At 44.5% G+C, this 26,824-nt stretch overlaps 1 protein-coding gene across 2 annotated transcripts in view; it reads right to left on the bottom strand.

Annotated features, from left to right (window-relative positions):
- The window catches only part of UNC5CL (unc-5 family C-terminal like), a 165,247-nt gene that overhangs the window by 103,467 nt on the left and 34,956 nt on the right, over positions 1–26,824 (bottom strand). The window contains exon 11 of one of the 2 annotated variants that reach the window (XM_063812969.1): positions 23,675–23,752. The exons of the other annotated variant lie outside the window; for it this stretch is intronic. The gene's annotated coding sequence lies outside the window, so the exon portion shown is untranslated. The remainder of the gene's footprint in view (positions 1–23,674; positions 23,753–26,824) is intronic. 2 annotated transcript variants of the gene reach the window in all.

A 26,824-nucleotide genomic window follows, 5' to 3' on the forward strand; every position in this document is an offset into this window, starting at 1 on the left:
TGACGGTTGTGTCTTGGGGAATTATCTTTTTGTGAAGTTTTTGCAGGGGTTCTCTGCATTTCCTAAAGTTTAATGTTGGCCTCTCTAGCTATGTTGGGGAAGTTCTCACGGATGATATCCTGAAATATGTTTTCCAAGTTGCTTCCATTCTCCCCATCCTTTTCAGGGATGCTAATGAGTCACAGATTCAGTCTCTCTACATAGTATCATATTTCTCAGAGGTTTTATTCATTCCTTTTCATTCTCTCTTCTTTATTCTTGTCTGACTGTCTCATTTCAGAAAGCCAGTCTTCAAGCTCTGAGATTTTTTTCTTAGCCTGGTCTATTCTACTGTTAATACTTGGAATAGCATTATGAAATTCTTGTAATACATTTACAATTACCAGCCCTGTCAAGTCAGTTATGTTATTTTCTATACTGGCTATTTTTTCTGTCAGTTCCTGTATCATTTTATTGTAATTCTTAGCTTCCTTAGGTTGGGTTTCAACATTCTCCTGACTCTTGATGATCTTCATTTCTACCCATATTCTGAATTCTAGTTCTGTCATTTCAGCCATCTCAGCCCAGTTAAGAACACTTGCTGGAGAACTAATGTGGTTGTTTGGAGGAAAGAAGACACTCTGGGTTTTTGAGTTGTCAGAGTTCTTGTGCTAGTTCTTTCTCATCTGTGTGGGCTGATGTTCCTTCAGTCTTTGAAGTTGCTGACCTTTGGATTTTTTTTTTTCTTTTATCCTATTTGATGACCTTAGGGGTTTGATTGTGGCATAAGGTGGATTCAGTCAACTGGCTTCATTTCTAAAAGATTTTAGGGAGCCAAGTCTCAGCTCAGGACTCCTGGGCCACATTCTCTAACTCTGGGAGACTGGTATTGAGCCCCAGCTTTGTTCCCTGACTCCTCGAGGTTAGGAACCTGATGCACTGGGGGGGCCAAGATGCTGCTGGACCACTGGTCACAGTGCTCTGGTGGATGGTGCCAGCCAAAGCACTTCACAGGGCAGTGGCAGTGAGCTCTGTCCTCATTTGCACATGCCAGTAGCAGTGCAGTGGCAGTGCAGCAGGGTGCATGCTCAGCTGCAGCAGGGTGTTAGTGGGTACTGGGGTGCTGGCCTCTGTGCAAGTGTTCACAGCAGCAGCAGTGGCAGCACAGCTTGGGGTGGGCCCCATTGGACACTGGGCAACTGTGCATGCATTAGCACCAATGGTGGTGTTAGCATGGAGACAGGGTGCTAGTGGGGGCAGGACTGTGTGTACCCTTGTGCACGTACATGAGGGCAGCAGTGGCTACCCAGGGTGGGGACGGGTCCACTGTTTCAGCTGGGGTCAGGCATTGGCAGGCAAGGCTAGCAGGCTTCATGCCTACTAATACTCTGACAACAATGGCAGTTGGGGGGGCAGTGCACTCAAGTCAGCAGCAGTGGCATGTCAGGGTGCCTGCACACACATATTCTTGTGGAGAAGGAAAGGCAAAGTCCACCTGCACAAGGTCCACATGTGCTGGCAAAGTGATGTGGGGTGACCCTGGGTGAGTATATACAGGCAAAGTGGCACAGGGGAGGCTACAGTAGGGGAAGAGCAGGGGTGGAGTTAGTGTGTGTCCACGGGTGGCTCTGCTGGAGCACTCTGCCGGTCAGGTACAGCCTGCCAGCCCCGAAGCTATGATGCAGGCCAAGGCAGTACCTGAGGGCTGCACTGCAAGCAGTTGTGGCCAGGCTGGGGCCTCAGGAGAGGCCATCAGACTAAGGGGTGCTCAGATCAGACCAGTCCTGTCTCATGGGCAAGACCACCCTGCAGTTCCAGTCTAACAGTTCCCCCAGGGCTATAGTCTCTTATGGCAGCAAGTTGAGCCTAAGAGGATGGGCATCCCTGGCCATGCTTCACTACAGATGCTCCTACACCAAACCCTCTGGGCTCCACAGTACCTGGAGTTCTTCCCCATCTCTTCTCTAAGCAGCAATTCCTGCCAATTCAAGTGTCCATGGTAGTCGAGTGGTCACCTCCTGGTGGAATTCCAGAGGCCCAAGGTTAGAGCAGGTTGCTCCTTGCCTGTTGAACTCACCCCTTCATGCAGGCATCATTGAGGGGCAGGAACGAGTCCCACTGTGCAGAAGCCCCTTGCAGGGTTCCCAGCTTCCTCCCGCTTCAGCCCAGCCTCTGTGTCTTCCTTATATTCACCCTGAATGCCTTCCCTCTGAAGACATGCTAGGACTGCACCAGTCTTCCTGATATCCCAGTCCCTCGGTGAGAGATGTTCCTCCTGGCTGTGTCTAGTCAGCAGCCATCTTGGAGCTAGTCCTCTGAGCTCAGTTTCATTCTTCTGCATATGGATAGTCAGTTACTCCAGCACCATTTATTGAATACGGACTTTCTCCATTGCTTATTTTTGTCAACTTTGTCAAAGATCAGTTGGTTGTAGGTATGCAGCTTTATTTCTGGGTTTTCTATTCTGTTCCATTGGTCTACATGTCTGTTTTTGTACCAGTACCATGCTGTTTTGGTCACTGTAGCCTTGTAGTATAGTTTGAAGTCAGGTAATGTGATGCCTCTGGCTTTGTTCTTTTTGCTTAGGATTGCTTTGGATATTTGGGCTCTTTTTTTTGGTTCCATATGGATTTTAGAAGTTTTTTCTAATTCCGTGAAAAATGACATTGGTAGTTTGATCAGAATAGCATTGAATCTGAAGATTGTTTTGGCAGTATGGACTTTTTAAAGATATTGATTCTTCCAATTCATGAGTATGGAATGTTTTTCCATTTGTTTGTGTCATCTATGATTTCTTTCAGAAGTGTTTTGTAGTTTTTCTTGTAGAGATGTTTCACTTCCTTGGTTAGATGTATTCCTAGGTATTTTTGTGTGTGTGTGTGGTGATTGTAAATGAGATTAGGTTCTTGATTTAGCGCTCAGCTTGAACATTATTGGTGTATAGAAATGCTGGTGATTTTTGTACATTGATTTTGTATCCTGAAACTTTACTGAAGTCATTGATCAGTTCCAGGAGCCTTTTGGCAGAGTCTTTAGGGTTTTCTAGGTATAGAAACATATCATCAGTGAAGAGAAATAATTCGTCTTCCTCTTTTCCTATTTGGATGCCTTTTATCTTTTCTCTTGCCAGATTGCTCTGGCTAGGACTTCCAGTACTATGTTGAATAGGAGTGGTGAGAGTGGGCATCCTTGTCTTATTCTAGTTCTTGAGGGGAATGCTTCCAGGAAAAAGTTCTATTTCACAAGCAATCGAAGAAATGTAAAACAAAGCAATGAACATTTGTTTTTCATCCATAATATTAACAATTAGTTAAAATATAATATTCAGTGGTGGCAAGGGTATGGTAAGATAGACTCAAGTTCTCACTGGAATAAAATGTAGTCCATCTGTAGAATAAAGTTGAACAATGTGCTCTTAAACCCAGGTATTCCATCCTAATTCTTATCATAAAACTCAGAGATTAAGATGGGTGTTAATTATATAAAGTCATTAATCAAGATTCTTATTGTACAAGCCAGTAATTGAAACAACTTGTATATGCAGCAAGAAGGGAATTGTTGACCTTATGGAAGAGTAGAATGATAGATACCAGCAGCTGGAAATGGGTGGGGGGAATGAAAAGAGGTTGGTTAATGGGTATAAACCTACATTTAGACAGAAGGAATAAGTCCTACATTTAGGTAGGAATAAACCTACATTTAGATAGAAGGAATAAGTCCTAGTGGACACAGTAAGGTGACTATAGTAAACAATTTATTGTATATTTCAAAATAGCTAAAAGGGAAGATTTGAAATGTTTTGAACACAAAGAATTAATAAATGTTTGAGGTGATGGATATCCTAAATACCTTCATTTGATCAGTACACATCACATGCATGTATCAAAATATCACATGTACCCCATAAATATGTATAATTATCTATGAATAAAAAAAGAAAAGAAAGAGGGGAATGGTTACATAAGTTATAATATACCTATATGCTAGAATGGATTTTGAAATAGTTGGATGGCATCACCATATAACGTTACATTTAAAAACCAGGGTTCCAGCCAGGCATGGTGGCTCACACCTGTAATCCTAACACTTTGGGAGGCCAAGGCAGGCAGATCACCTGAGGTCAGAAGTTCAAGACCAGCCTGGCCAACATGGCGAAACCCCGTCTCTACTAAAAATATAAAAATTAGCCAGGTGTGGTGGTGGGCACCTGCAATCCCAGCTACTCAGGAGGCTGAGGCAAAAGAATCACTTGAAACCAGGAGGCAGAGGTTGCAGTGAGCTGAGATTGTGCCACTGCACTTTAGCCTGGGCGACAGAGCAAGACCCTGTCTCAAAAAGAAAAAACCAGGGTCCAACATTAAAATGGACATGATTTCTAATTACATAAAAATCTTTGCTAATTCATAGAAATGTGACTGGAAAGAAATACAACAAAGCATTGATAATCACAGTTACTGGACAGTGGGATGAACAGTAATGCATATTTCTGTCTGTATTCTTTCCTATACTCTCCACATTTTCTCAAATAATCATGTTTTCTTTTTTAGAGGAAAAACAGCATTATTACAAAAAAGAAAGGAGCCAAAGATCTTAAGTCACCATGGCTCCTTCTATTGCCCGCTGAGCTGTGTCTCCCAAGCTCACTGACCTTCAGAGGCTTTGTTCATAAAATAAGGACAATGGTATCTAAGAGTCTTCACAGAATTGCTGTGAAGATAAAATAAGAAAACAACATGCTTTGTAAATTGTAAAGCATTGTACAAATGTTAGCTGTTACTAACATTATAACACAGAATTAATTCCAATAATCTGAGAGAAGAGAAAAGAAATTCATAATAAGATACCTCAGGCTTTGACATAGGAACTAGGAAAATATAAGAATAAGCTAAGAATAGAAAGAAGTAAAACATCCACAGGAATCCTGGAGAATGTTCACTAGCAAATCTCAGGAAGCTCAGAGAAAACATTTAACAAGAAGCCAAAAAAAAAAAAATTCACAAGGCAACCAAATATTAACAGCACTGCTTGGCTAACAAGCCACACATGATATTTTGTCTTTAGGTTTTTTAGCTTTCTGTTTTGTTTCATTTTGTTTTTTCAAGTCTTCTGAAAATTGAGAAATGATCAAGTTGGGAGAATGGAGGAGTTCACTCATTGTGACAGGCAGATAAAAATTAGAGATAACTTAGGTCAAAATCTATTGAAGAAGCATCTTGCTCCAAAAGTCAAAATCAGCACCCAGAGGGAGAAAACTGGAGGACAGAGAGGGCACTTAATGATCACAGGGCCAGGACTGGACTCAGAAATGACAAGGACCCAGCAAAAGGATTCAAATTCTTTACCTTGCAAAGGAAAATGCCTGTGGCCACTCATTGCTGCCCACTCCTTCCTATACAAGACTCTCCTGTTCTTGCTTCTTGAGTGCTCACCTGTCCCACTCCCCTGCAGCTCCCTCTCTGACTTCCCTTCCCTCCCCACTCCACACTGTGCCTGCTCTAAGGGTCCTTTTTCACTCCCTGCTCTTGCCTATCCTCCCTGTTATTTCTCCCTGTTCCAGCTAACACCTTCAAATCTACATCTCCATGCAGGATCGTTTCTCAACCCCCTTACCATCTCTCTAAATGCCTCTCAGACACACACCCCCAGAAGCCTTGCTGCCCCTGGAAACTAAGCCTGCAGCCAAATGCGTCTTCCTTTTTTTTTTTTTTTTTTTTTATTATACTTTAAGTTCTAGGGTACATGTGCACAACGTGCAGGTTTGTTACGTATGTATACTTGTGCCATGTTGGTGTGCTGCACCCATTAACTCGTCATTTACATTAGGTATATCTCCTAATGCTATCGTTCCCCTCTCCCCCAACCCCACAACAGGCCCCGGTGTGTGATGTTCCCCTTCCTGTGCGTCTTCTAAAAAAAATGCGTCTTCTAAAAAAAACGCAAACAAACCAGTGAAAGTGGGTTCAATGTATCCTTACTTGCTAGTCCTAATAACAATTCTGCTAGAAACAATTTCCTCTTGTGCTTCTTCTTCTCATCCCAAACTAAACTGATCATGTCCCAAATACTATTAATACAATCTTTCATATTTTTTTCTACCAGGCCCTTCCACCTGCCCCCATCCCAGTCCAGAGATTGATAGGTCACTGTGGCAGCTTCCTGATTACCTGCTTATCACTGCATCTCCTCTCCCCAATCACTTGTAAATGCCACTGTCAAAGGGAGTTTTGCAAGACAACACTTTCTCCTCACTTGGATTCTCCCAACCAAGGCTTTCAATGACTACCTTAAAGGCCTATTAGATAAAGAACAAATGCTTTTCCTAACATTCAAGCTCCTGAGTCCTAGCTAAGGGCTGGATGGATGGAAATGTCTTGGCCAAGTTCAAGGGTTAGGCCAAGATGGTGGCCAACATTAGATTTCAAGCATGAAGGCTAGGGATACCAGTTGTCATGAGCTAACTGTGCATGGGCAGGGTTGTTAATGGTCAAAAAAAGAGTCAAGTCTTGGGAAAGAATATAATTGTCAACATTTGAGCATAAAGAACAACCTCCCAAAGCAGAATCATTCCAGAAATGGAAAGGAACACAGAGATGAGAGGCAGGAGGGTGGGCTTCAGAAACAAGGACAGAAGCCAAAGTTGGGGCCAAAGAGGCCCTTCCCATGGGCAGATCAGAAGTGTGCTTGCTCAGAGCCCAGGAGGCTGAGGTTGGGCAACATAGTGAATGTGAAGCCAACTCTGTGGAGCACTTGCTCCCCACACAGTGCTCACTCTTCTCCATAGAATAAGGCAAGCTGTAGCTCTGACAAAGTCAAGAGTGTAGCTTCTGGAAAATTAACCTAAAAGTATAGAAGCCACCCAAAGCATAGAAAGCATCCATTCATCAACTGATGAATGGATAGACAAAATGTTGTATATCCAATACAATGGAATATTATTCAGCCATAAAAAGGAATGAAGTATGTTGCATATTGCAACATGATAATACCTTGAAAGCATTTTATGCCAAGTGAAAGAAGCCAGAAACAAAAGGCCACATATTGTAAGATTTCATTTATATAAAATGTCCAGCATATGCAGATCTCTAGAGACAGAAAGTATCACAGATTGGTGATTGCTTAGGGCTGGGAAGATTGGGAGGCTAATGGGTAATAATTAAGAGGTATGGGGTTTCCTTTTGGGGTAATAAAAATGTTGTAAAATTGATGGTGGATGAAGGTACAACTCTATACTAAAAGACATTGAATTATACACTGTAAATGGTAAATTGTATGTTATATGAATTATATCTCAATAAAGCTGCTTTTTAACAAAGGTGGCAGTTGGTTCAAAGTAGACTTCAATTCTACACGACCAAAGAAAGAATCAAAAAATAAGTCAGCAAGGAAAAAGTGAATTTTATAACACCTCTATCCTGGCAGCTGTGGAAAGCCCAAAGACGTGCTATGTAATCTTTTCTGTCTCCATTGCGAGATTATTTTCTTTTCTCTGCCCCTTGGTGCTACCTCTGCAGCTTATACATATTTCTGTTTCTCCTTCAATAGCAATAGATTATAACTGTTGGCCACCCTGGCTGCTCCCCTACTGCACACTGTGGCTCTCAGAGGACTGAGACTGTTCCCTATTGGCTCCTATATCTCTAGTCCCTGGCACAAGATTGATGCTGACTAAATAACTGTTGAATTGATATTAATGTTATAAATCCTGGTCCCTTTTATCTAAAAAATCTTACTATCTGATGAGAAACTAGTAACACTAGTTGCTGATGAGGAGAACTCAGTAGTTAGGGAGAGGGATGGGAGAGAAGCATTTTGCACACCCTTTAGTACCTCTGGAATTTCATGTATGTCAATATGTCACCTTCTCCCCAGATAAATTAATTTAATGTTTTAAATTGTTTAAAAATATATCATTTATTAGCAAAGACACAGAATTCATGCATTTGACAAAACAGAGAACTGTAGAATGTGACAAAGCTCTCAGGAGAGCAGACTCAGATAGCAAACTCTTCAGTGGGAGGCCCAGGGGAGTGGAAATCAAAGTCCCCAGGAGACCAGAGTGGAGAGAATTATAGCTCTCTTCTCATAATTCTAAGGAAGCAATTGTAGTTCTCCATTCATTCTTGGTAATGACATCAGGGTTTCTCTGCCAGCCTCAACAATCAGACCACCGCCAGTCTCAAGGCTGATACAGATTCATCCACATCATGTGGCATTCACATCCTTGCTGCCATGCCCACCTGTCCACTCAGGAGGACAGCTGCTGCAGCCAGAAACTGGGAGAGAAGACCTCATTGCTGGGCAGAATTACTCACTAACTAGTACAGAATACGAAGACCACCCTCGCCACACAAGGAGAGGCACACCTGGAAGCACTGGAAGAGAGGCTAACCTCGTCCCCCATGCCCTTTCCTCCTTTCCTTGAAGGTTTTTCCCCTCTCTTGGGCCCCCTTATGCACCTTAAGACCCCTGGACCCTCATGCTTCACCTCATTGTCCCTAAGCACTGACGCACATCACAGTGAGAAAATAGAAAATAATGGGACCCAAATGTCCCCAAAAGACACCAGCCCTCACAGGGAGCCAGCACCTGGTTGGGGTACACTTTGAAATGGCCTGTAGATGTCTCAGCCTCTGCCTCCTCCAAGTAAGCACCCTGAAAGCAGGTCTGCAACTCCTCACCATTCATCACCAGCCCCCAGCATAGTCCCGGTACGTGACAGGCACTCAGTATTTGTTGTTTAGCTAACAATGAATGAGCATGTAGTAGTGCCATGCACTGTTGCAGTTTATTTAATCCTGACATCAGCCTTAAGAGGCAAATGCTATTAGTCCCATTTTACAAGTAAGTCACAGAGAACTTGAAATCACTTGCCCAAGAGCCCACAGCTACTAAGTGACAGAACCAGGACACAAACTCAATCGGCTACAGAATTCTTTAGCTTAACTGAAATGCTCATGACTCATACAAGAGATATTGAAAGTGTGTGTGTGTCAGGGTGAAAGTGGGCAGGGGCAGGGGTAGAAGGAAGAAAGAGAAAGACAAGAAAAGAAGGGTGGTAGGCAGGGAGGGACAGAGGAAGAGAAAAAGTGAGGTGGATGGAAGGGAGGCCACTAGGTCCCGGGCACAGGCTTTCCACCTTGAGAGGCAGCAACTCTATACGGTCAGTACCCTACATTCCAGAGACTGACCCAGGTTGAACAAACTCTCAAGTGACTGATGAATAAGCCAGAATATCAATCAGTTTATTAGTTTCAGAGAGAACTATTACTTCCAAGAAAACCAGAGCCTCACGTCCATTGGTGGGAGGCCAACGTACATGGGAAAAGGATCAGCCTCATCTGAAGCTTGCGTGGAAAGCAAGGACTCGGTGCCAGAGAGCCACAGGATGATGTTAATGGCTTGTGTCAGTGAGTTATGATTGTCTGGTGCTCCCTGCTCCCCTAGACCCATCTGTCAAGCAGAGCGGATGTTTCTGTCAGCCAGTCGGGACCCCTTGCTTTGGACAATGCCGGAAAAACACTGACAAATTACTGCTCCATGGCATCCCCTTCCTCTAGACCATGCACAGACCACCCCACTTTGGTTAATACATTTGTTTCCCAGACGAGGCACATTGTGATTGATTAGATTTCACAATTGATTAGGTTTCACAATCCCAGATGTTTAACTTCATTATGCATGGATTCTTCTTACTAACATAATCTCAGAGGACAACCATGTTCTGAAAAATAAAAAGGGGAAAAAAACAGGACTTATTCTCAGGCCTGTTGCTGCTCTCGTCCTCTAAGTTGGCTCTTTGTCTCAGAAAAGGGTCCAGTTTGTGTCTTCACAGTGTGAACATATTGGGAACTGGTTGGGAGGGGGACATGATGGGATGGGATGAAAACCAAGCCTGGATTAAGGAGGCTGACTCCACTGCAGAGGAATGAGCTTACAGCTCAAAAAACTGTGATGCTACTCCAGTTAGTCTAATTTAATCCTAGCTGCTTGTGAAGGCCATGTATAGGCTGCCTAGCTTATCAAATTTCTCTGGTACAGTACAAGACCTTATAACCAGTAGCAGAATTTTTTGGTGTCACTACTAAAAGTCATATTTAAATTTACCAAGCACCTTCTACATTCTAGATGTTGTGTCAAACTCTTACACGCATGTGTTAGTTAACCATTGCTGTGTAACAAATTATCTTCCACGATTCAGCATCTTAAAACAACATGCATCGACTATCTTGCAGTTTCTGTGGGTCCAGGCACAGCCTAGCTGGGTCCTCTGGCTCTCACAATGCTGCAGTCTCATCTTGAGGCTGGACTGGGAAAGACTCACTTCCAAGCTCATGTCCATGATTATTGTAAAGATTTCTTCCCTCTTGAATTGTTGGACTGAGAGTTCACCTCCTCAGGGAGCCCCCATGAGCTTTTGGCTGGAGACCTCCACACTTCCTTACTATGTGCCCTTCTCCATAGACCATCTCATACCATGGCAGCTTGCCTCATTAGACTGAGCAAGTGAGAGGGCAAGGAACAGTACCAGTGAGAGAAAGAGAGAGAGAGAGAAGGAGAACGCTAGCAAGAAAGAAGTCACAGACTACAGACTTAACCATGGAAGTAACAACCCCTTACTTCACTCTATTCCATTTGTTAGAATCAAGTCACTAGGTCCCATGCACACTCAACGGGATGGGATACAGAGGGGATAAATACTAGGAGGTGGGGATTGTTGGGAGCCAGTCAGAAGCACATGACCTCCTCAAGGCAAGCCTGTGAGATAGATGCTATTCCTGTTCTATGAATTTTCCAGATGTGGCAGCTCAGAGAGGTTAAGTCAGTTGTCCAAAGTCACATAGCTTGCTGATGGTGGAATCAGATCTCACATACAAATCTGATTTTATAATCATTCACTGAGTTCAGCTTGGTCAAGTGACTTTCCCATAGTGGTCCCAATATCCTATCAAAAGAAGGTCACTCATTCTGTCAATGAGTAAGGTTGGTTGCCTCTAATTTAGCATGAGACTAATTTGAAGGGAGACCAATTTTTGGTGGCCACTAGCATCAGGACCAAGATCTGGGCCTTTCCAATTCTGGACTTTGAATCTCAGACTTGCTGCAGAGATGTCCTGTGCTCCTCCTCCAACCTGGCTCTGTCAACACAAGGCAGTACCTCACTCTTGGTCACTGCCTGGTTTCCCTTCCCTATTATTGTAGCTGATGTTTGTATATACAGTATTCCCCTTAGCAACCTGCCCAATGACATAACCCTGTAGCACCAGGCATAGTTCAATAATGTCTCATAAACACTTATTAAACACTACTTTGTACCATGAATTGAGTGATGCAGAGAAAAATCAGACATTGCACCTATCCTCAAGACAGTCACAAAGTGTCTTGATTCTAGCATTGTGCCATCCAATACAGTAGCTACTGGTTACATCTGGCTACCAAGTACTTGCAATGTGGCTGGTCTGAAATGAGATAAGTTGTCACTCTAAAATAACAGTGGATTTCAAAGACATATGAAAAAAGTAAAAATATCTCATCAATATTTTTATATTGATTGTAAAACAATAATATTTGGGGTATGTTGAATTAAATAAAATATACTATTGAAATTCATTTCACTTCTTTTTAGTTTTTTTAATGTGTAATGTGGCATTCCACATAGGACTCACATTTGTGGCTCTTGTTACATTTCCCTTGGACCACCCTGGTCTAGAGGCAGGGAGTCACGTGATACCCACAATTCCCATTTATTGAGGGTTCACCCTGTGCCTGTGTTCCACATACTCTCTCTCTACACGGAACACAAGTTATTTCATCTAGTCCTCATAATAAACTCATGCAGTAGACATCATTATTTCCTCTTACCACTAAAGCGGAGTCTCGGTGGACTGAAGCACCTTGCCTACAGCCACACAGTAAGTGGGTGAGCAAGACTGAGAAGCTATGGGGCTCCAGAGTCCATCAGAAAGAGGAATACACACCTGTGCTGTTCAGAGTGATGGACGCTGGAATGGAGCCACACGGGGAACCCAGGAGGAAGCATCCAACTCCACCTTGGAAGGCCAAGGAAGACCTCCAGATAGACATGACGCTTAAGCTGAGTAAGCCCAGAATAAAGATATCCACGAAGCCAAAAGGCAGGAGAGAGCTTTCCCAGCAGAGGAAGCAGCTGGCGTGAAACCACAGAAGCATGAAACTGCGTGGTGCATTCAGGGAACAGTGTGGGTTTGACATAAGAAAGTGGAGGGAGATAAGACGAGCAACATAAGCAGAAACTTTGCAGTAAAAGAACTGCACACCATGCAGAGGGGTTTGGACTTTGTCCTGTTGGGTCAGTAGTCTCAACTCTGGCCGTGCATTGGAATCACCAGGAGAACTTTTTAAAATACCAATGCCCAGGACCCATGTCAAAGCAATTAAATCGGAAGATCATAGGAGATGGTGATGAGGTGGCCCAGGCTCCAGAATTTGTTAAACACTCTCTCCAGCGATTCTAATGTGTGGCTGGGTTGAGAAGCTCTTCATAGTATTAGGAATTTGTGGAATAGCTTTAAGAAATGAAGTCAAATGATCAGAGTTTTGTCTTAGGAAGATCATTCTGAGGGTTGCATCGAAAATGAATTATTTTCCATTCTCCAGTAACACTGGAAGCCGGGAAACCAAGCGGGTTTCTACTGAAATAGTCCAGGTCAGGGATGCTGAGGCCTGAGGCCACGTAGATGAATGGAATGGCTGTGGGGGTTGAGGTGCAGAACCCCCTGAGAGAGGCCCCTGCTATGGTTCTGACCACCTCCAGCCTCAAGCACTTCCAACTGCCTCCTGCATCTCTCCCACTAGGTGTCCCACAGACATCTCCAGCTCATCACATCCTCATTGGAATTATTACATTCCCCCAGAGCCTGTTCCTGCAGGTTTTCCTAAGGTTTCCTTCATTCCCCTCATGGCTCCCTAGAAACCCTCCACCCCTCCAGGTCCATCATCAACTCCTCTCCCTCTCTCCCCTCTTTTTCCACATCCAATCAATCAGCAGGTCTTATTGCTTTTATCCTCAAAGACTGTCAGAACTGCTCTTCCCTGTCACTCCCCAGCCCCTCTCCTATTCAGGCTCTTTCATTTATGGCTTGAATCCCTGTGACATTCCCTGTGGCAATCGCTACTGGATTTGGATGTCCAAAGCCATTTGAAATTCTGATTCAATAGGTCGGGTGTAGGGCTCAGGCATCACACACATACACACACACACACACACACACACACACACAGATATAATCTCCCAAAGTTATTCTAACTTCGTTTTAGATATGTGGTTCTAAAAGTATGTCCTTGTACCAGCAGCATCAACATACCTGGGAACTTGTTAGAAATGAAAATTCTTGGACCTCCACCCCAAGTCTACTGAATCAGAACCCTGGGGGTAAGACCCAGAGAGCTGTGCTTTAACAATCCCTTCAGGTCATTTTGATGCACATTCAAGTTCGAGAATCACCTATCCAAACTACTCATGGAAATCTCATTCCCACTTGCTAATGATTGATTTTCAGTGTGCACATAACCCAGTTCTGGCCAATGAAACATGAAAGAAAATCTTCCAGGAGGGCTTCTGGAAAAAAATGTTTTCTCCCTGATAGAAAGAGGGAGCCATATTTTTAAAAAAGTTCTTTCTCCAATATGTATACTTTATGTGGGTAATAGGACCTGTTCTCATGTGAGGCTGTGATGCTTGGAGCTATGGCTGCTATCCTGGGACCACGAGGAGAAAGTGGAGAGGATCACAGGAAAGCTAATCCAAAACCTGATGTTAAACTTCCAAATTAATCAATTCTGGAACTTCCCAATCTTCATATCTGATGCAAGATCACTGTCATTCTTATTTAAGCCACTCTTAGTTATATACTTTCTTACTTGCAGCCAAAAGCATCCTGACTTCTATAGCCTCCTGACTGTTATCCATAGTTCCAGGCTCTTCCCTTCAAATCTATCCTACTGTGAGAAACTGTGAAGGGTCTTAGATTTTACCCTATCTACAGGCTAACAACTGAGCATGAACCCTGGTGAAAGGCATAAAACTTCTTGGTCAGAGGCAAAATATTGTATTACTCATGGTACAGCAAGCACCATATTTGCATCAGTTCCCCTTCTTCTCAAGTCACACAGGGACAACACTGTGGGCCCATGTGGTACCTACACACCCAGTGGGTTGCATTACAGGAGAAGAACCCCAAGCCAAGGGCCCAAAAAAGCAGTAAGCAGCAAACAACAAATAGGTTCTCTTCCTGTCCTCCCAGGTAGGGATGGTTACCTTGCCCTACTTAGTCACCTTTATGACCAGCTACAGAACTGCTCAGTATCGAGAAAGAGACAAACCCTGCAATCTGAGACATTCAGCAAAAAAGTGCAGGGAAGTTCAGAGCTCATAGGGAACTGCCTTTCCAACACCGTGTTTATCTTCCAGCTAGAGCTCCCAAATGTCCATGGCTGTAGTCACCTAAGTCCTTGCCTCAGATACCAGCAGAGTCTGAGCTAGCTTGAGCCCTTAATCATCCCTTCTCATTTCTGGCTGAAACCTATCACACCCTCCAAAAAAGACTGACTATGCCCCAGCGGCTCAAGGATACTCACCAGGCACTTTCTCTTACCTCCGCACAGAGTCCACTTCTTGTCTGGCATCACAGTTTTCCAGACTTTCATCTTCCACCAGGCCCCTCCTCTCATCTGCATCTCTTTGAATTTATGCTTCAGTGACAGTCTCAGTCTTGATTCCCCTTTCGGTCCTACGTGCCCAGGGTTCTGCATTTTCCAGGGCAGTCCGAGTCTACTTTGTTCTCTCACTGCCAGCACCCTGGACTTCCACCAGTCCAGATGAGAGTTCAGACAAGTGGCTCCCTGTTGCCTCCTAAGCACATAACACTCCTCACTCTGGAATCAAAGCCCTACACGCCCTCCTCCAATTTCCTTCTCTGAAATTATCTCCAACTATCCCTCTACAGTCTACACACTTCCCAGGGTTCCTGGACTATATGGTTTTCTCCATCCCATCTGTTGTTTTTCCCCTCTAGACCTTTCCTCATGTTCTTTGCTGGATTTAGAATGTGCTCTTCCTCCCCACTCTGCTCCTGGGGAAATCCTATCCCTCCCTCAGGCCCATCTGAAATGAAGACTTTGGTAAAGCTCTGTACGGTTCTCTCCCTGCTGGCCAGGCCCTCTGCTTCTTTTCAACCCAGGGGCTGTGAACTTCTCTTACAGTTCTCATCTTTCCAGTCTTCTGTGACGTCCTCCCGGGCTGGTCTCATTCCTGCTGCAAAATAAAAGCTCACAAAAGCAGGGACTACTTGATAGTCCCTTTTGTCTCCCTTTCTGACCTGAGTACTGTTGCTAGCTCTGTTACTAATAGTGTTCTCCCCTAAATGCGTTTGAACACCATGACTGCTTTTTCCTAACTAAAGCAAATGAGAAAGCCCTGCTGTGAACTGCATCCCTGCCATGCTAGTCCATTTTTCTGCTGCCTTAGATACCAGAGGAGGGATGAAGCCTTCATGTCACTGAAACTGATGTCACTTGTTGAGTCCACCAAAGGGCAAATAGGCAAAATACAACTCTATAGGAGAAATATGTTGTGATTGGGGGTGTGCAAACTACACAATCTCCCAGTGTGCTGAGAATTCATTCCAGGTATATCTGGATACTTCAGCCCTTGCAGTAGCTAGGTGGGGCCTGGATTGGGCTGAGCCCAGTGGGCTGTAAAAACATCACTTTTGTGTATTTATGAAAATAAAAAGGATGGAAAGCCCAGCTTTAGGGATGTTGAATTCCTAGCACCAAAGGGCCTAGCATCTTGAGGGTCTAATCCTGCAAAGATTTAGACTGTTTCACTCATAAGCACCAAATAAAGGGAATTGTCAATGAAATGAAGACAAGAATGAGAAGTTGAGAGGGGGACAGGCTATGCTGAAAAATGTGATGAAAGCTTGTATATGGATTGGGACTAGGATGGAATGGCTGAGAAGAAACGAGATGGGCATAGGTCTAGCATGAATTGTGGTAAGAACAGGAGGCAATGGGTTAGAGAGGGAGTTAAGGGAATTTGTGCAAGCTGGAAATAGGATGGATGGATAGGGGAGTCAGGCTCCACCCAGAAGAACCCACCTGGCTTCCTCAATGTTTCCTTTCCTCCATCCTTCCCAGTACCCCTGATGGATAGCTTTGCACAGACAAAATTTTGTTCCCAGCCCATGTCCAAACAATATGACAAAATCAGCCCTAGCCAGTTGTTTCTGTTTACAGCCTTGTCTGTGATTGATCCAGCTCTGGAAAAGCCCATTTATCATGAGGAACCAAAGCTTCATGGCCTACTGTCTATTTTGTTGCTTTATTCCCTAGCACTAAATGGGACTTCAGGACCTCCCACTTGTTCCAGTACCCAATGACATGCCTATATTTACACACTCAGTTTGCCCTTCCCTTCAGCCCCTCTAGCTCTCAGCCTTCCTGGGACCTTAAATAAGCCACGCAGCTCCTTTCACCAACTCTTTTCTTGTTCTCATTACTTCTGGGCTCTTCTGCCTTTCTATGTCGTCTCCTTCTCTCAGCAGCTCACTGTCCTTTCCAATTTCAGCTGAAATCAGATTCCTTCTCCCTTGCCTTTGCTTTCCCACCTCCCATGGCCTCTCTTATCATTTATTATTTAACTCAATCACCATATTATGTATGCACAAGAGCCATTTCTGAACATGGTAGGCATGAAAAAAATAGGACCCAAAGCAGAAGCAAACACCTCTTCCCTATCAGTCTCACAGCTCCATTGTCATCCTGCTCCAGTCCTGAGCAAGGTCCAGCGAAACAGCCAGATCTGGCCAACACACCCTCAAGCCCAATTAACTTCTTAGGTTGGACACAGGGAAAATTTCCAGATGGCTTTTTACAGATATCCTTCAATTTATGTAAGAGATGCCTTCCTGGAAGTGGATGTTTGAATGAAATTCCAAATGGAATATCAGGAGGATCAGGCACACAGGATGTGTGGTTCAGAGACCCAGGTTCTATTCTTCTTGAGATGGAGTCTCGCTCTGTTGCCCAGGCTGGACTGCAGTGGTGCAATCTCGGCTCACTGCAACCTCCACCTCCAGGGTTCAAGCAATTCCCTGCCTCAGCCTCCCAAGTAGCTGGGATTACAGGTGCCCACCACCACAACCAGCTAATTTTTGTGGGGTTTTTTTTCTTAAGTAGAGACGGAGTTTCACCATCTTGGCCAGGCTGGTCTTGAACTCCTGACCTCATGATCCACCCACCTCGGCCTCCCAAAGTGGTGGGATTACAGACCTGAGCCACCGCGCCCTGGCCTCCAGCTTCTATTCTTTAATAGCCCTCATTAACTTACCTCCAGAACTTGGGCAAGACCTGTAGCTTCTCTATATCTCAATTTCCCCATTTATAAAACAAGGGAGCCAGACTAAATTTCCTCAAGTTTCTTTCAGTGTGAAAATTCAAAAACTCCTATTTTACTTAATGATCCACATGATTCCACTAGAGATCCTTCCTACAGTTAAAATTCAGCTCTCTCCTCATCAATAGGTCATTACGGAGCATGTGCTATGCTGCTGCGCCTCATTAGAAGGGAATGTAGATTAATCTGGTGAAGCCCTCCTTTTATAGATGAAGAGACCAGAGCCCAGAGAGGAGAAGCACCTAACCCTGGGGTCACACAGCCAGTGAGAAGCAGAGTCAGTCTAAAATGTACAAGTCCTGGCCTGAGACTACTCTTTTTTTCCTGTGTGGTGTTTTAAGCATGACTGCAAATATTTTTATCCTCCTTCCATCAAGAGGTAGATCTCTGTCCCCTACTTTCTTTTTCTTTTTTTTTTTTTTTTTTTTTTTTTGAGACGGAGTCTCGCTCTTGTTGCCCAGGCTGGAGTGCAATGGCACAACCTCAGCTCACCGCAACCTCCACTTCCCAGGTTCAAGCGATTCTCCTGCCTCAGCCTCCCAAGTAGCTGGGATTACAGGCATGTGCCATCACACCCAGCTAACTTTGTATTTTTAGTAGAGATGAGGTTTCTCCATGTTGGTCAGGCTGGTCTCAAACTCGCAACCTCAGGTGATCCGCCCACCTCAGCCTACCAAAGTGCTTAGATTACAAACGTGAGCCACCACAGCAGACCTTGTCCCCTACTTTTTATTTGAATGGGTCCTTGGCACCTCCCACCAGTAGTACATTTGGAATGAATGCTATGTAACTTCCAAGGCAGTGTGCATAGAAGGCCATACAGCTTCAGCCTAGCTCTCAAAGGACATTTATTTTCTCTCAGAGCCTTCATGTAAGAAGTCCAATGGGCCGGGTGCTGTGGCTCACGCCTGTAATCCCAGCACTTTGGGAGGCCGAGGTGGGTGGATCACCTCGGAGGTCCGGAGTTCAAGACCAGCCTGGCCAGCATGGTGAAACCCTGTCTCTACTAAAAATACAAAAAAAATTAGCCGGGCATGGTGGTGCACACCTGTAATCCTACTTACTCGGGAGCTGAGGTGGAAGGATCTCTTGAATCCCGGAGGCGGAGGTTGCAGTGAACCGAGATTAAAACACTGCACTCCAGCCTTGCTCTGTCTCAAAAAAAAACAAAAAAAAGTCTAACAATCCTGAGAACTCCATGCTCTCTCAGCTGAGCCCACCCGTAAGCCAGCCCAGCCCAGCTGCCAGACATATGAGTGAAAAAACTATTGGAAGTGGATCCTCCAGCCCCCAGTGGTTGAAAGCACCCCCATTCCAGTCCTCCCCTGAAAGATCCACCTCTGTGCTTTTTTCTAACTTCTGACCCACAGAATTTGGGATCACAATAAAATAGTGGTTGTTTCATGCCACAAAGCTTTGGAGCAGTTTTTTACATCGTCATAGACAACCTGAAGAACTAGTAAACTCTCATGTTGGCTAATATTCTTGGGCTCTCTTCCCCCAGGTGACCAATGCCAGGAGTGTGTGACTTGCAGCACATGTGCTGAAGGTGGAGAGAGGTAGCCTCTGCCTCCTCACACTGCACATCCCCTCACCTGCCTCCAGTGTGGTCAGTTCACATAGGCTTTCACTCCTCTGCCCAGGCAAAGTTCTCCTCTCTCCTGCCACGGTCCTTTGTTTATATCGTGAGTGCAGGCTTGTCACACGGATAGCAACCAGATTATTTATGTTTGTCTTCACTAGACTACAGGCTCTACAGGGACACAGCTGTATTCTATGCATTTCCCTGTGCTGAGGCCTAGCACCTAGTGGGCGTGAAATAAATACGTGTGGAATGAAACTGTCAAAGACCATGTGGCCAGCTGGCCCTGACCCCTGCTAACAAGCAGCAGACCCAGAACCCCTTTCTGGTTCTCCTCCAGGCAGGGCACAGTTGTTTCCTATCTGAGCAGGCTCCATTTGCTTCACATCAGCCCAAGAACAGGGAATGGGAAATGCCTTGTGCTGCAGGAGGGAAGACAAAGTAAGCCAGAGAGCACTTGGCCATCTGGGGCTGGGAGCGGAAGAGAATGGAACCATTCTGGAGAGCCAGACATTTGTTTTGTAGTTGTTGCCTTTGTGAATGTACATGTCCTGAAACCCTGGTTAATTTTCTTGTTCAAACATTGGTTTAAAATTGCTGGCTCTAGGAGAGATACTGTCCTTCAGCAGGTTCTGTTATAAACTTTGCAACTCCAAGGTCTGATTCAGCAGCAAGCTGGAAAAGTTCCTGGTTGCTAAGAGACCAGAGAGCAAATTAGCAGCTCACAAAAGACCCAGCTAAGACCAGTAAAAAATGAGACAAAAGAAAACAAGGTAGGAAATGGGCCTCCTCAAAATCAAAATAAGGTAAACAAACTGGCTAGGAAAATGTCTGATTGGAAAAGACAATTATAAGTATTCTTCATGCTGAAGTAAAATGCACTATAGGTAGCTAAACTCTATCTTTGTCTTTTTGTCACTTGAAGAAAACAGCAGGGGAGCCCCTTTCTAGTCCTGAAATTCCGGATCTATGAGTCAGAGGGAAAAACAAACTGTCCCAGTTGATAAGGAGGAAAGAAAAAAGTGAAATAGGCTGCCTCTTTTATGAGCTCTCCCTGCCAGGACGGTGAATGGGCTACCTGGGGTGGTGGCCCAGAAACATTCCTGCAAGCAAACAAAAGCCTCCCCCCAGGAAAGATTTCTGATCACTGCTGGTCCAAGGCTCAGCGGCAACAGAGGGCTCTGACCCCCACAGAACTTGGCCAGACACTTCAAGATCCCATCTGGCAATCAAGCATGAGATTTCAGGTACTTGTAATAAGAAGGGGCAAAGAGAAAAGTACCAAATAGGTCCCAGGTATTAAATATTTATTTTGTTAAAGTGCCTCTATAGCTATGATTTTTAGTAATTTCTTTTCTGGTCAGACAATTTAGTAAAATATTATATTAAAATTATTTTTAATCAAAAACAGAAAAAAGCATGCCAATCACTTACCTCTGATGGAAATTCATTCTCCAAGACACACAGTTTTCCTAAGAACCTACTGCTTAGCTGGACAAAATAGTAGGAAAATGCTCCAATTGGAAATTACCAGCCTCTTGAGGGAGGAGCTTGAAAATCTTAAGTGATCACAGAAAAGTCACAGTCATCTGGGTTTTGGAGACCAGAGAAGAAATGAAGAAGGGCAAAAAAAAAAAAAAAAAAAGAAAAAAGAAAAAGATGGGGGGTGGGGAGGAAGATGGGGAAACATGGAGCTAGAAATTGGGAGAAAATTAAGGCAGCCAGTAGGCATATGTCAGGGAGCTATGGCGTGATATGCCTAAGAACTAGGTGACTGAATAGCTTCCACTTATCGATATTTGTTGGACAGCAAAAGGATTTCAGAATATGATGGATCCAACAAGCATGAAATAGTCTTTAGGGGAAAACATTACAATTCCCCACATGGCAGCTTCCTTCAGATCTTTTCTGACAATCCTGTTTGTCAGATTTCTAAATCGCATGCAACTGCTATATTGTAGGCAGAACTGGTATCTTCCTGGAAAAAGACCATCCCAAATATTCAGTGCCCCTCCCTGCAGGAGAAATAGACACCTCCTTTCTGATATATGCAGCTCTGGCCAAATGACTTGCTTTGGCCCATGAAATGTGAGCAGAAGTCACATGTGTCACTTTGGAGTATAAGTTTTAAGAGCTAGCACATGGTTCTCTGGCTCTTCTCTTGCTGTCACAATGACCAGAACATGTTCCAGATAGTGCCTTATCCAACAGGCTTGGTCCCCAAGAGAAGAAAGCATGGAGCAGAGCTGTGGCTGGATTGCAGTGGACACGTAGCCCAGATGAAAAATAAGTTCTGTTGTGGAGTTACCTGCAATTGCAGCAAAACCTAGCCTATGTGACTAATATACACGGCCCACGGGACTAAAAGGTGGCCAGAGTTGCCCCTCGCCCTCATTCACATTTTCTCACTAGCTGGCCACAGTCTCACCTTGAGAGGAAAGTCATTATGCTCCAGGTGGCTTTCTTAGAATTCAGATATGTTGCCTGACTGACCCAGGAAATCAGGGCTGGCAGCCCTGCTGCTGAGCGTGGTTCAGTACCCAAGAAACAGGCAAAGATGGCGCACGGAGCTGAGAGGAGACAGAACCATGAACTTCGAGTTGGAAATGCCAGGTTGGAGCTGGCTCACCAGTTCTAATTTAACCCAAAAAGAACAACAAAAAACAAAACAAACAAACAGAAAAAAAAAAAAACACTAGACCTTCTTATTCCTACCTTTAGAACTTTAGAGAGTGTTGATATTTAAAAAAAAAAAAAAAGGCAAACAAACAAAAAACTGACCCCCAAAGCCAAAGGAAATAACATGTCTTTATTGAAGAAATGTCCATTCTTCCTTCAAAGCCTCTTTCCCTTAACAAACGTGGTATGCACAGCAAAATGGAAAAGATGTCAGCCTCCACAGTACAGAGGAGGTGAGAAGATCTGCTTCCCAGCACACTGTGGAAAGGCAGGGCCTGGAGCAAGGCTGTGACCTCAGCTGTACATCTGGGTCCTAAGACCACTGGAGGGAGCTGTGCTGAGTCAAGGTTAGAGAGCCCTTGGCAAGCAGATCCCCGGCAAGGCAGCCAAGTCAAAGAGGAAGTTTGAACACTTAATGGGACGTCAAATGGGATTTTCCCTGCAATCTCAGAACTTCTGCTAAAAGCCCTAAAGTGGATAGCAATAAGTAAAAGTGACCCCGTAGTCTAAAAAGAAAGTGATCAGAGGATACCTGCAGGATTTCTCAAAGATGAGTGATCCAATCCTCCCATCCCACCTCTACCACCCCAAGAGAATACTAGAAGATTTGCGAGTCCATTGAAATAGGCGCATTTCTAAGAGTAGGGAGTTGTCAGCCTAGTAGGAAAGGCTAGGGTGTTTCTCCATCCCTCCCTTTCCCCATGAAGGCAGGAGGAAGATGTTTCTCCCATCCTCAAGTGAGGCACAAAGATCCAAGAGAACAGCAGGGAGGTCAGGAGGCCTTCGAGAGGGAGAGAGTGAGTCCAATACCCAGCTGGGTGCTGGCTGAGCCACAGAAACCAGTAGGCTGACAGGGTGCTCCCCAGACAGGAGCTTGGGGAATGTCCTTGCCCTTGCCCCCAGGTTCTGGAACAGGGAGGCTGGCACCTGCTTTTTGTCCAGAGAATTGTAAAGGAATGTAGGAAGCTGGCTGGGCTGGCTTGCAGTGGCAAGTACAGAGAGGTCATGAGGTGGGCATCCCTCTCATCTGGGCCACATGACCACTACGGAATGTGTCCCTACTCTAGGTCTGATAAGACTTCCTCCTAAAAGGGAAGCCCAGGAACTAGAGGCAAGGTGTGGGGGAAGGTAGTAAAAAGCAGACCAGGCCACCTCTCCAAGGCAGACCTAGCTCAGGCTTGAGCTGAGGGATGGCGAGGGGAGAAGCATAGTGCTGGGTATGAGATTGAAGTTTTGATTTAGCCTGGCCACGACCTTTCAATGCTTGAAAGTGAGGTGAGGCAGCCAAAATAAAACTAGTTATTATAACTGAAGGTGACCAAAAAGCTGTGGGCTGTGCCTGAAACAACGTCAAGGGATGGTCCAGAAATAAGGAAGAGAAATGCAACAGAGAGCTAGAAAACAATAGTTGGAGAAAAATAAAGCCACCTCCTGATTGTACTCCATGGAGTCACATCGGTCAAAAAACCAATTACAATTGGAGGGAAATTCACCAGAGAGAGAAGTGCTGTCTAGAGAGTAACTATGATTGGGGAGAACTGCCCAAAGACATTCCATTCTCCATCTCATTAGAGTATGCATTCTCCAGGGTGTGAATGCTCCCAAGTGCTCCCAAGGGGGTGGAAATTGGCTGGGGTGGGGGTGTGAAAAAACTTAGATATTTCAAAGTTTTATGACCCTCCAAAGTTTAATCCTGCCCAACAAAATAGTATTTAATTATTTCTTAATTTATTTTTACTATATATTTATTTATCAATACATACGTTATCTCTCTATAAATTTATATTATTTTATGTTATTATTTAAAATAGTGTTTAGGACAGGGAAAAAATGAAAGGAAGGGAATTTTTTTCCTTAGGGGAACAATACTGAAGAAAAGTCTAGAAACATTGAGTTAGAGAGAAACACAACATTCAACCTCAATCCAGAACTGGTGTTTGGATAAAATTTTTCTGGCTCCAAGTAGAATTGCTTTCACTGAATTTGTTTTGATATCCTACCTTTTGAGGGCTTTATCCTCTGCTTCACAAGGTGTCCTTTTCATAGGGACCCAGAAGAGAACCTTCTTTCAGGTTTCACTGTAAAGAAAAGCAGTGCTTCTTCTGGATAAATGGTTTGTTTATCTTTTATGTTTTATCTTTTATGAGATTTGTTATGCACATCTCAAATTAGATCAAGTTTCCCTCTTTGCTTCAGCCACAGGGGAGCTCAGGGCACCTTTTGTAACCACTGCAGGACTGGGCCATATGCATATCTGGGACTTTGCCTTATCTGTGCTTTTAGTATTTTTCTACTTTTAACTTTGCCCCAATTCCCTCAACTGTGTTTTAACTCTTTCCTATTTCATGTATTTTTATAAGCCCCCTACAATCCTTTGTGGAATATGTGGGATATAAATATGTAAAGAGGAACACTACCTCTCCTTCCAAAGTTTTCTTTCCGCCCACTCTTATTAAGTCTGTCCTTATACAGTTGCTTTTCTTTTTAACTCAATGCACAACTAAAAGGTATTCTATTAGGTTTTATCTTTTTCTTAGTTTTCCAGGATATTAAGATCATCTTGAAAACTGATTCTGTAACCCAACATGTTTGCCAACTTTGTGTTATCCATAGTGTTGAGGACCATACCTCCCATGTCTTCATCCAAGTCATTGATAACAATGTTGAATGGAACAGGGCTAAGATAGACCCCTAAGGTATGCCACTAGAGACCTTCTTCCAGCCAATATCAATGCACTAATCACCTTTCTCTTCTGATATGGTTGAACCAAAGATTAGCCCACCACATTTCTGCCATCTGTCTTCTGGCTAAGCTACTTGGTCAAACATCTCTCTGACCAAGGAGCCTCTGCCTACAGCATTCCTTAGATCTGTTACTCTTAATATCGCTCCCCAAAAGGAAGTAGGCTGACACTGGATGCCGGGAACTCAACTCTACTGCAATTGTGTGGCTACCACCTCTGCACTGGAAATTTGATACTGGATCCCAAAAATAAGAAGCCTGAGTTGCCAGCTGCATGAGTAAAATGAATACACCACCCAGAGCTATGTGTTTCCAAATCAAAGTCTAATGTAGGTTCTCCTCACCGGTGGAGCCTGGGTCACATGACTGGCACCAGCTGCAAAAAATACTAAAAATCTCAGTTCTCTGGATTCTGCCTTGGAGCAGCAGTTCCCATATGTCAGGAACTCTAGCAAGGATTAGAATGATGCTCAAAAAGTGCTAAGCAGTCAGACATGACGAATGTCCCTAGAGCCCAAATGGTAGGGGGACATGGCTGCCCAATGAGCCCAGGCTCCATCCTGCAGTTCTCAGACCCTTCTCCAAGCTCCTAGGAGAGGAAAGCCAGTGGGCTAACCTTGGACTGGGTGCTTTCCAGAGACAGGCTCAGCTAGTTTGCAAGGGGTCAGGCAGTGCTGTGAAGGCTGTCGGTGCCCTCCTGATGTCCCCTCAGGGCATTTGACCCCCTCCTGGTGTGCTTCCACCTGAGTCAGCAAGCACCTGAGTCTCTGTGTCAGAGGACTGTTCTCGGGCAGCCTCAGCCCTGGGAATTCACATCCCCTAAGACAACCCTCAATCAATATGATTGACAACATAAGGATTAAACATTCTCCAGCCTTCTCCATGATGAAACAACTCTGAAGTGAGACTTACACCATTAACAGACATCCCCTGTGGGACTCTTCCAAAGTTACCCTCTGGGAGACTTTGCTTCATACTCACTTCTTTCCCTTCTCTCTTCCAGTTCCCTAATACCTCTGGATTTTCCCTGGGAACACACTTCCTAACACTTTCACACAAACCTATGCCTCAGGGTCTGATTCTGGAAACAAACCTAAAGCAGGAAACCATGGCTGCCGGAAGTCCATGGTGGTAAATCGGGAATTACTAGAGAAGGAATGAAGAGAAGACCCCAAACGTGTCCGTTGTCCCCCTGGTTGGACCCCCTCCAGACCACCTTGGTTCTGAATGTAGAAACTTAACCTCTAAATATCTGCCCAGGCCCTGCCCTGGTCCAGAAGCAGAGCTGGAACTCAAAACCAGTTTTGCTGAAGGTGTGCACCTTCCCATCATCCACTGGTGAGAACATCCCAGCACACTGCTCTGTAACTTCCAGAATTCATTCCTTTCCCCTTTTTGAATGTCAAGAGCTCATATGCCCATCTCATGGCATTGAGCGCAAATCCCTCCCCTATAATTTATCAAAGATTGATGACAGTGACTCTGAAATCTCATGTCAAGTCCCTCCCAGGCTGCACGACATAATTCATCAGGGTCAGAGCCCTGAGTTTATCACAGCTGCTGCTACCAGCTTTACTGCCTCAATGCCTGTCCTTGACTTCAATCCCCTCTTTGCAATGTTTGTTCTACCCTTTTCAATTGGAAGACCGCTTTCCTTACTGGAAAAGAAGGAGGTAAAATCATAGTTAGGCAGCACAGCCCTCACTTTACCTTCGGTGAATGTTAAATCATTTTCTCCACGCAAATCTTTCCCTTAATTTTTGCATGTAGAACAGAGAACAATGGGGTTCCTCAGAGAGTTCAGAACCCCTAGCTCATTTGAGACAGTAGATTTTCCTACCCCACTTCTTACAGGTGGGGCCACACTGCTGGATTCAGCCCTTGCCCTCTGTCACTTAGGGGACGCTGAAGGCTGTTTTACAAAATGTGAACCTTCACGGCCACTTCTGAATCCTAAGCCAACTGTTTTGGGACCCAGGCTTCTTCTTCTCCTGCTGACAGCTGTCACTCCTTTATTCCCAACCACCTCTCTACTTAAGAGCCTGACTAAAAGTTTTTTTTTTTTTTTTTTGAGACGGAGTCTCGCTCTGTTGCCCAGGCTGGAGTGCAGTGGCATGATCTCGGCTCACTGCAACCTCCGCCTCCCAAGTTCAAGCGATTCTCCTGCCTCAGCCTCCCAAGTAGCTGGGACTACAGGAGCATGCCACCATGCCCGGCTAATTTTTGTATTTTTAGTAGAGACCGGGTTTCACTATGTTGGCCAGGCTGGTCTCGAACTCCTGACCTCCTGATCCACCCACCTCAGCCTCCCAAAGTGCTGGGATTACAGGCATGAGTGACCGCGCCCGGCAAGAGACTAAAAGTTCTTAATTATAGTCCCTGGCCCATACTTTGAATTCTCTTGGCT

This window comes from Pan troglodytes, chromosome 5, assembly GCF_028858775.2.
Source record: "Pan troglodytes isolate AG18354 chromosome 5, NHGRI_mPanTro3-v2.0_pri, whole genome shotgun sequence".
In the NCBI taxonomy this organism is placed as follows: Eukaryota; Metazoa; Chordata; class Mammalia; order Primates; family Hominidae; genus Pan; species Pan troglodytes.